The sequence below is a fragment of the Arvicanthis niloticus genome, chromosome 3, assembly GCF_011762505.2.
Source record: "Arvicanthis niloticus isolate mArvNil1 chromosome 3, mArvNil1.pat.X, whole genome shotgun sequence".
Lineage (NCBI taxonomy): Eukaryota > Metazoa > Chordata > Mammalia > Rodentia > Muridae > Arvicanthis > Arvicanthis niloticus.
The window spans coordinates 135,818,087-135,828,671 of record NC_047660.1 but is presented as its reverse complement, the minus strand read 5'-3'; the positions used below and the strand labels follow the sequence as shown (position 1 = coordinate 135,828,671).

General features: G+C 39.1%; 1 pseudogene; it reads right to left on the bottom strand.

The window, feature by feature from the left end:
* Window positions 1-10,229: 10,229 nt before the first annotated feature.
* Window positions 10,230-10,354, bottom strand: LOC117706439 (small nucleolar RNA SNORA17; annotated as a pseudogene).
* Between the last annotated feature and the right edge of the window lie 231 nt (window positions 10,355-10,585).

Here is a 10,585-nt window from a genome sequence, read left to right as displayed (position 1 = left end):
TCCAGTCTGCGGGTTGGGGTTCAGCAAGAGCGAGAGTGAGGGCAGACTCAAAGAATGGAGACCAGACGGTGTGATTCAATCCCGTTTATTCTTCAGTCTCTCTTCCTCTAAGTATCTCCTTCTCTGTCTCCTCTGTCTGCTGTGTCTGATTCTGTCTGGAGCCAAGTGTCCTCTACCTAATGTCTGAAGTGTCTGATTCTCTGATCTCAGTCTGATGCTGATCTGTTCTGTCTCTGCCTTTTATATGTCTCACTTCTAAGCCACGCCTCTAAGTTACACCTTTAATCATGCCCTTAGGTCTTGTCTCTAACTCTGATCTCTATACTCCTAAGTCACACTCTTAAGTCACACACCTTTAATCTCACACACCTTTAATCTCACGCGCCTTTAATCTCAAGGTATCTAAACCAAGATTATCGGAGTGTGCTCAGCTGTTGTAGGCTATTGTAATCCAAGTCTCACGTCACGGTATATGGCTCAAGATGGCTGCAAAGCTGATAGCCGCTTTCTGCTAAAAGTCGGACCCCAACACGCAACCCCATCAATATCAGTTAACCAGACCCCTCAGAACTCGAGGGACTAAATTACCAACCAAAGAGTAGAAGAGGAGGAGGAGAAGGAGAAGGAGGAGGAGGAAGAGGAAGAGGAGGAGGAGGAGGAGGAGGCGGAGGAGGAGGAGGAGGAGGAAGAAGAAGAAGAAGAAGAAGAAGAAGACGAAGAAGCAGAAGAAGAAGAAGAAGAAGAATCTATTTCTTCTTTTTTATATTAATAAAATTTATATTTGGGATTAGAAAACTGTTGAGTAATCTGTTGCCAAAGTTTCATTCCCAAGTATCAAGTTTGAAAAATAATGTTGGGGACCACACTAGCCCCAAGTTGGGGCGGCCAAAATAAATGTTGCAGCCCAGGCAAAATGTTGAGGCCCGGGCCGACCCACGTTGGGTGCCAAAATAATGTTGGGGCCCAAGCTCGAGCCTCACGTTGAGCGCCAAAATAATGTTGGGGACCGCACTAGCCCCAAGTTGGGGCGGCCAAAATAAATGTTGCAGCCCAGGCAAAATGTTGAGGCCCGGGCCGACCCACGTTTGGGCAGCCACTGTATCCCGGCCCAAGCTGCTGCTCTGCAGGTCGGGTTTCAGCAAGAGCGAGGGTGAGGGCAGATTCTACCTAATGTCTGATGTGTATGAATCTCTCTTCTGTGTTTCCTTAATGTCTTCTCTCTGCTGTGTCTCCCTAATGTCTGATTCTGTCTTCTATAGTCTGAATCTAAGCCACACCTCTAAGTTACACCTTTAATCATGCCCTTAGGTCTTGTCTCTAACTCTGATCTCTATACTCCTAAGTCACACTCTTAAGTCACACACCTTTAATCTCACGCGCCTTTAATCTCAAGGTATCTAAACCAAGATTATCGGAGTGTGCTCAGCTGTTGTAGGCTATTGTAATTCAAGTCTCATGTCAGGGTATATGGCTCAAGATGGCTGCAAAGCTGATAGCCGCTTTCTGCTAAAAGTCGGACCCCAACATTCTCTAGTAGTAACCTTCATTGGCATGGAGAGCATGTGGGATAATTTCACTATTATGTATTGTGAAATTCAGTCTCTACAAGTAGACACAAAAATATTTCAACAGAAATAGACATGGTAGGATAATTTGTATTTCTTGTAAGATATACAGATTGATATAATTTGCCTCGAAGTATTGCTAATCTTAATATGCAAATTTACAAAAGCAAATTTATACACCAGAGTTCCTCCAATTTCTAAGAATACTGTTATAGATTCAATAATGTTAGCTATGGCAATAAAAGCAGAGTCTGATTTTTAAACAAGAAAAATAAATCTAGGACATCAAATTTGAATGAAAGTGTCTGTGAGTGCTCCGAAACACTGTAAATATCAAGGAAGAGGTATAAGAAATGGGGACAGAGGAATCTAGACTATAAGCAGTTTGCTATTTGAAAAATGAACATTTGAATTCTTTGCAAGAGTCCTGTTTTACCTTCTGCATGTACATATGCAGTAAATTGTGTTCCTCTATATTTTTAAGTTTGTACATGGCATACCATGGTATACTATCATGTTATAAAATTTTAACAGAGTTTTTAAATTTTAAGTATCTTAAAAACTGAATTTGGTTATTTGAAAAGCAGGATGACAAAATGAACAAAAAATAATAAGTAATGCATTTTAAAAATTTGACATTTAATAGATTCAAGAAATCAAAGTTTACTGGATGTCCTGTGTAAGGCTCCCCCCCCCCCAGGTTGGAAGTCTAGGCTCTGTAAGAGGTTATACATTTGGCTAGAGTGAATCTCTTGATACAGTTATCTGCAGACTCACTAGTAACTGTTATGTGACAACGATTTTAATGAATATTGTAGTGAAGCCCAGTGGATGGTAGTGACAAAAATCTTTTCTCTCCCACAGTTCTTTTATTTTCCTTCTTTTGGAGCCAGGAATTTCAACTTAGCTTCTTTTTTTTTTTTTTTTTTTTTTTTTTTTTTTTTTTTTTTTTTTTTTTTTTTTTTTTTTTTTTTAGATTTATTTATTTGTTTATGTAAGTACAAACATACCAGAAGGGGGCATCAGATTTCATTACAGATGGTTGTGAGCCACCATGTGGTTGCTGGGAATTGAACTCAGGACCTCTGGAAGAGCAGTCAGTGTTCTTAACCACTGAGCCATCTCTCCAGCCCCTCAACTTAGCTTCTTAACACATGATCATACAACCCAGTCTGTTCAAGGATTACAGATTTTCTAGGCTTTACAAAAAGAAATTAGCATTTTAGGTTACAAATTTGAAGTTAATCTCTAATACTGATATCACCAAAGCTTAGTTCTAAGTAAAAATGATGTGTGTTTCAGAATAAGAAAATTACAGAAAACTCCTAAAATAGTATTTCGGAATTTAATTTTTTAAATTACCAGTTGCTACTCTTTGTTTTAACAACAACAAAAAAGCTACAAGGAAAAATAAAATTCAGGAAAATGCATAAATACTATTTAATTATACTATTGGTATTTTAAGCCATACAACACTGCTCCTTATCTGGTTAAGTTTCTTTGCTGGTCTTCTCTGGTTGTAGCTGGTCTTTTCAGGTCTTCACTGGTCTTTGTTGGTCTTCAATAGTCATCTCTTCATAGAGTAAAACACGCCAAAGTACTGGTCATGGTTTTTGTGCTGTGTCTGCTTCCGCCAACTTGTGCTGATTCAGCGGAACTGCTGTTTCTGTTAGATACAACTGCCACTACTGATTTGTGTTTGGTGCTTGCTGTTGAAGTGGACTGCTGGTATCCTGACAAAGAAGAGTGAATTACCCCCAAGGAACTACTTATAAACAGGTACACAACCCTCTTTTCTTATTAATCTTTACCCCCCTACCTCTGATCAGTGGATTGGTGGGTTAGAAAGAAGGATGATGTGTTTAAAACCCTAAGTAAAGTAGGTTTTGAAAAATCAGCCTAAGCAAAGCTAACATCTCTTCCTGATAGTGTTTTAATTCCATTTGAAACAATGAATCATATAACACACTAGTGGTATGATGGGACTGCTGGGTTAAGCTTGAATGTTTACATAATCATGTGATTTCCTGGTTTATGAAGTCAATACCATTTTGAGATTTCAACAATGTGGCTATTTGTTTCAGCAAATCGCCACTTCTTGTTAAAAAAGAACTTAGGCTCTCTACTTAACTTACACTTCAGATGACTTGGCCTATCTGTCAAAGGAAGTCCTTGAGTCAAATTGCTCACTTGTTTAGCTTCTATTATAACACACAGTGCTTGAGAGTTTAAACACACAGGAAACCCTTAAACAAATTTACTGTAATTATCCTCCCATAAAAGTCTGGTCCCCAACAACATCTGAAAACATTGCCATACCATGCAAGCCTCACTGAAGCTGTTAATTGAATGTGAGTATTATCTAAAAGCATCATTCTAAGATTATTGATCACTACCACTGACTTCTGTTTGTATCACTGGTATGTTGTGGTTTTTCAATCTGAGGAATGGAAGGCAGGAGCTAGATAGTCATTAGGATTCTAGTAGGCTAAACTGATGCTGCATGTATTCTAATACTGGTTTCCTCCAAGAAGCAGATCCTTGGGCGCACCAAATTATGCTATGTGAATGTTGCTCCTCAATTTAACTGGCCAGTAACAGGCTAGAGCCTTTACTTAGGTAGTAAAGGGAGAAAGGTGGGACTTGAGGATAGAGTGAGGTGTTGTAGGGAGAGGAGGGAATTGAAGAAAGGAGATAGAGGTAGAGGAGGCTACCATGAGATGAGATGGACATGAGAAACAACAAATAATGGGGGCCTTTACAGGTGGGGAATAAGTTAGTATAGCCCAAGATCTGCCCAATCTAGGCTTATGGCTTGTAAATAAAATACAGTGATTATGTATCTTTTATACATGCTAGCTAGACTTATAAATTCATACTACACTGTGATGATCTCCATTTCTTGTAAAAAAAAAAAGCCTTTTATTTATTTTTGTTTTTAGGAAGAGTTAGTAGCTACAATTATCTGTGGGGATAAGGATAAGGCTTAGAAAATAGTGTGGAATTACCCTGCTTTAGCAAAATGATAGTTATTGATTTTGTCCTCTCCCCCATCCCCCACATGTCTCATTATATCACTAGTCCCCAAAAGCTGGCTAGTTCTCGGGAGTGATTGCTCTCTTATGAGTTTGGTTGAAATGCAATGAGACATCTGTCTATCTATTGGTCATCACTGAAAGGGACTGACACTATTCATGTTTGCCATGCTCATTTTGGTGATTCCTGGGCAGTGTGTCAGGGTAGGACTAGATATTTGTTTCCTTTCTTTAGCAGCTTGTATGGAACCATGAAAGTTAAAAGTATATGGTGTCTTCAGCAGTAGGTGCTCAACATCAATCCCTGAGAGAATAGCAATGTACTCCTGAAAGCTGTTATTAATGAGAGTACCATTTAGACTCTACTAAGCACAAGAAAGGAATTATTTCTGTCTTGTAAATTTCTAGAGAGGATCTTCCCCAAGATAATCATATGGAGTGGAAATTAAAATGAACTCAGGTTAATTTAGTTATACCGACTCCAGATCTGCATTGCGGACCACTAATGATTACACTGTTATTAAAGGTATTCATTGTTTTCCTGCCAATCTCTTTAAAGTTCTCTTGTTCACAGATACATAATTCTCATACTTATAATACTGCTAATTTCTTTTCAGCAGAGAATACAAGACAGAATCTTAATGGCATTAATATACATACTGTTCCATCCCTATAGTCATTATAAATATTCACCTTTCTCTTTCATTTGCATATTATAATCAATTAGTGTAATATTCATTTCACAATATTGTTGAGTAGTTTACAGCTACGCTTGGCACAGTCTTGTAAGAGTTATTTATTTTTGTTTTTAAGTTTCATAATTCAATGAATTTATGAAATAGTATTTTATTGATTTTAGAAAACTAAAATTTAACAAACAACATTTGTTTATAACATGTTTTTGAGTGCTTAAAGCCAACTGTTCGTGGAAAATTAAAAAAATATACAGTTTTGGAAGAAATGTGTCTCAGTTCTCTGCTTGCTGGCTATTGGTCCAGATGTAGAACTCTCAGCTCCTTCTCCAGCACCATGTCTGCCTGCACACTGCCATGCTTTTCATTATAACAATAGTAGACTTAACTTCTGAAACTATAAGCCAACCTCAATTAAATGTTTTCCTTTATAAGAGGTGGCATGGTCTGCATGTCTCTTCACAGAAATAAAACCCAAACTAAGATGCCAGGCTATTTCCAAGGCTGCTAGTGGATCTTTACAAATTGACGAGAAGACCCTATTGCTGAAGACAACATCTACACAAAACACTGAACAGAGAGAAATTGATCTGGTGCCAACCTTAAACCTTCATCATTTACTGACTAGTGTTCAAAGTACTGGAAGGTGCTCTTTATGCTTACAAAGGATAAAGATAAACACCAAACTAGTTACAAGTCATTTAATCTATAATGGTGACCTGCTTGCAAGCTATTCTAGGACCACAGCAGCATCAATCTTGTGGAATTAAACATCTAAAATCTGATTGGAATTATGGCTCTATAAGATGGAATCCATCACTGACCCTGCTCAAGTGGCTACAAACCTGAAACTAGATGTTCCAGAGATCAAAAGGAATACTAGTATCCTGATAACGGAACTTAACAATAAAATGATTACTGATGATATTCTCTATCATATCCACCTCTAAGGGTTAAGGGAACACTGTAGAAGAGGAGGCAGAGAGGCTATGAGTCAGAGAGAATGGAATACACCAAGGAAACAAGACCTTCTAAGTAAAAGAAAGATGTACATATGAACTCATATGAGACTAGGGCAGCATACACAAGGCCTGCACAGGTTTAGCTTGTCATTATTATTATTTATATTATATTGCATTATATTATTGTAAAGATGGAAAGAAATGCCGTGGATCTGGATGGGAGAGGTGATGGTGAGGATCTCGCAGGAGCTGGGGGAGAGAAAACCTTAATCAGAATATGTTGTACGGGAAAAAATCCATTTTTTCAATATAAGAAAAATAGAAAAATAGTATGCAAAACTGAATGATTCACACATGGGATCTTTAATAGAATCTTATTCCAGACTTCTTCCTTATGTGAACCCAGCACTGATGGTGTGGGTACTTGTCTGCTTGACTGACATTTAAAATATGTTTCTTATTTTTGTGGGGTGGGAGCAGGGTGAAAAAGTTACTGTGCTTCTTCTCCAGGGACATAGCTTAAAAATACTTAGACACATTGAATTAACCTCTATTGACAATATGCTATATGAATAAATAAAAATTAAAATAGTTATATTATTTAACATTTTGTAGCTTATATAACATACATTATATTAAGATAGCTTTTAGGTCATTTTTAAGCATTTGGAAATGATGAAGACATTTGATTTTCTCAGTATTTAACTTAAAAAATATCACAGACAAAAAATGTATTTTAGGCTTTTATTATGCACATGGTGATCCTGTGGTTTGTAAGTTGGTTCATTTGACATTGAACATGAAACATCTGTAAGACAAAAATACTGAAGCCAGGATTCAGAGTGGAAACTATGATACCATGAGAACAGAACTATATTTCAAAGGACTGGGAGCCTGCCAAAGTGCCTGAGAAAATGCTCAAGGCTCACATACCTACATCTCCTGTTTGAAGCAGTCTCAGGAAAAATAAAAGTCTCTCTCTAGGACTACATGGTGAAGGAAATCGGCCGAAGGAGAAATACTAGTGACAAACAGCAATGCCCGGAACAAAACAACGTGTGTGTGTGTGTGTGTGTGTGTGTGTGTGTGTGTGTGTGTGTGTGTGTTGGGGGGGGGGGGCATGTAAAGCAAACCGTGCTTAAAAGCAACCAGGAAAAGAAGAGGGATCCCAACAGTCTCTGTTTCCTAAAAACTGATAAATACAGTAGGACTCCAGTTAGTTTTGGTTAAATGTTCATTTAGCATTTTGTTTTCCAGGAATTTTCTGACTGTTGCTTTCATAAAACTATACAGTTATTTTCTAAGAATAGAAACTTAATATTTTCTATGAATGTGAAAATACCTTCTCTCCATTTTGTCTTTGAGCTGGAGTCTAACTCTATAGCCCTGGCTGGACCAAACTCACAATGTCGAGCAGGCTGCCTTTGAAATCACAGAGATCTGTCTGTCTCTACTCCATGTGCTGGAATAAAAAACATGCTCCACCATGCCCAGTTTAAAAATAAGTTTTTATTAGTGATTGTGCTCAAACATGAAAAATGTGCACATTTCTCTTAACTAGTGTCCTTTGATTCCCTAAAGCAGATGTTCACCTATTGTGAGGCCCTGTGGATGTAGCTGCCACTAGGAATTCTGACATAAAGGTTTTGTCATTATATAAAAAGAAGCATATCATCATCTGTTTAATTCTTTGAAAACAGTGGCCAGTCTAACTATAATTCAACTTGATTTTGCTTTCTTGAACATTATTTCCAAATATAGTTATTTAAAGCAATACTTACTCAGCTCTTGGTTGTGGTTGTATAGGTCATTGATTTAATGGGAGATGGCTACTGCTCTATGGTTAAGATCTTCCCAATAGTTGTAATGAGTTGTTGTGTCAAAAATGACAGGCAATCCTTTATGGATTCCCATCAATAAATAAATACATTTTGAAAAATACAAATCTAGGTAACACTGACTTCCAGATCTTCAGGACTTTTGGGCGTTGTGATACCTATAGATGCATGACTTAAACAAGTATTATTTCAGAGTGACATCTACAACCTTTCAGGCAAATCTTGTTTGTCCTAGAATTCTTTTGAGTAAGTGGATTTTTTTTATATATATATATTTTACTTATTCTGTACTGGGTGCTATTTTAAGATACTTTAATTAATTTGATCTTTATGGACTGCTTATGGCATAGGCATATTGTCACTACTTAATATATGAGGCATAGAGAAGAGAAGTTCTTTTTTTTCTTTTTGTTTTTTAGTCTTTTGTGAATTTTGCATCATGTACCCCATCTTACTCATCTCCTCCTCCCCTTATATCTGCTTTCCATTATTAAAACCTCCCCCTAAACAGTGAAAACAAATCTTGTAGAAACTGTAGAATGTAGTATGTCATAGTGTGTCCCACAGTATACCCTTTTGTTTACACTTCTTTGCTTACAATGTTCATTGCAATGACTTGTTGGTCTTGTACCAGGCCTCTGGCTTCTACTACTCTATCAATACTGGAACCTTACTCGGACTCCTCTTGGATATCCTGGATATCCAGCTGTTGCTCTGTGTCATGGAAATCCTGTAGTTCTGTATCTGTAAGACTGGCCTTTCATGAACTCCAGCAGTTCCTCGGTGGGGTAGATGTTGGGGTGGGCCAACTCAAAGTTCTGGATCTGGGAATGAGAGCTATCTAAGCTTGCCAACCTACCAGCTTTCCTGTTCTCATGCCAATGGGGTGGCTCACCAGCAATACCCCTGCACCCTCACCTCCAGCAATGTGGGTTAGAGCTCTACTACCCTGTTGCCCAGGTAAGCAGGTAAACACTCAGCCAAGTGTTTCAGTCAGTGAGGGAGATGATCAGTTGTCCCACTCTCATGACTCCAGGACCAGCTCTCCAGCCTGCCACAGATAGTGAAGGATAAGGAATAGGGGGAGGGCATCTCTTCCTGATCCACCATACTGCCCAGCAGACAAGAGGCAGGGCCAAGCCTCCCACACCATGCCCTTAAGGATAGCTTGCCTGGAATCTTTTACAGCCAAGGCCAGCTGCACGGGTCAGGTGCAGGAACTGTTCTTCCTAGTGCTGCAGCACACTAAAGAACAGAGTAGCTGCCACTGGTGAGGGCAAGAGGGACAGGAGGAGATCTCTTTTCTGTCTATGCCACCTCACAGCAGAAAAGAGGCAGGGTTGGCTTGCCTACATTGTTGCCCTTGGGAAATGGCTCATCTGCAATTTCAACAATGTATAGTGCTTTCTCTCCTAAGTACTGCAACTAGATAGGGGTGGGGTCAGATCTCCTGCTCTTATGCCTTCAGGGCCAGATTCTCTAAGATGCCATGAGGCCAGATCTGCACAGCCCTCAGATAGTAATATGTTCCTGGATGGCAGCCTGGATCAGGGACATCCTCATGGCCTTAGATGAAAGCAGACACCTTCAAACCATGTACCAAGACATGGTCCATGGTGGCAGCACAGACCAGAACCCCATCACTGTCTATCTACTCACATCAAGGTGTTCCTCATGACCCTGGAGTCACCAATTCTGCCTTTCTTTATTGTGCCTATATCAGTCTGTTTCTCTCTCTCTCTCTCTCTCTCTCTCTCTCTCTCTCTCTCTCTCTCTTTTCTATCTTTCCACCACTTACTTGCTGCCCTAGTGCAAATGGCTATGTCCTGCTTGTTCATTACGACACTAGGCAGGGGTCATCTTGGGCCTGGTCAATCTCCATAGGCCTACATAGCACCTAATTTGTGGTCAACTGAGGCTTGCTCGTTATCCATACTCCATTTCACTGGTCTGGTGGTTATACTGGGCTCACTTCTTAATTTTCAAGGGTCATCTGTCTTGGGATCACTACCACCCAGTACCTGCAGTCACAGGCAGGGTTCTTTTAGTCTCTGGCTTTCTTCCTGTTCAGAAAGCCTTCAGGGCCTAACTGGTGTCAGACTGGTGGTCATCTCAGGATTGCTTTTTTTTTTCATGAAATATTAAGTTACTAACTCTTCAAATGTCCATCTGTCAGAGCACTGAACATAGACATTGCCTTTTTCCTTTCTGTCACCTAGAAACACACGTGTGACTTAGCAGCCACTTACCTTTTAGGGCAGGGAAACCAAAGTTCCTAAAGCTCTTACCTCAAGATACTACTAATTCTAGTTCTCACCCATCAGAAGATACACCTTACCTTCCATATCACTTCTATCTCATGTGGTGCCAGTCACTTCTAAATCATCTCAGTTTCATGAAAACTTCTGTGTCACTAAAATACTGTGCACTTCATTTCTGTATACATAAGGAATTTACTCTTCATGAAGGAAACTTTATACATTATTTTCTATT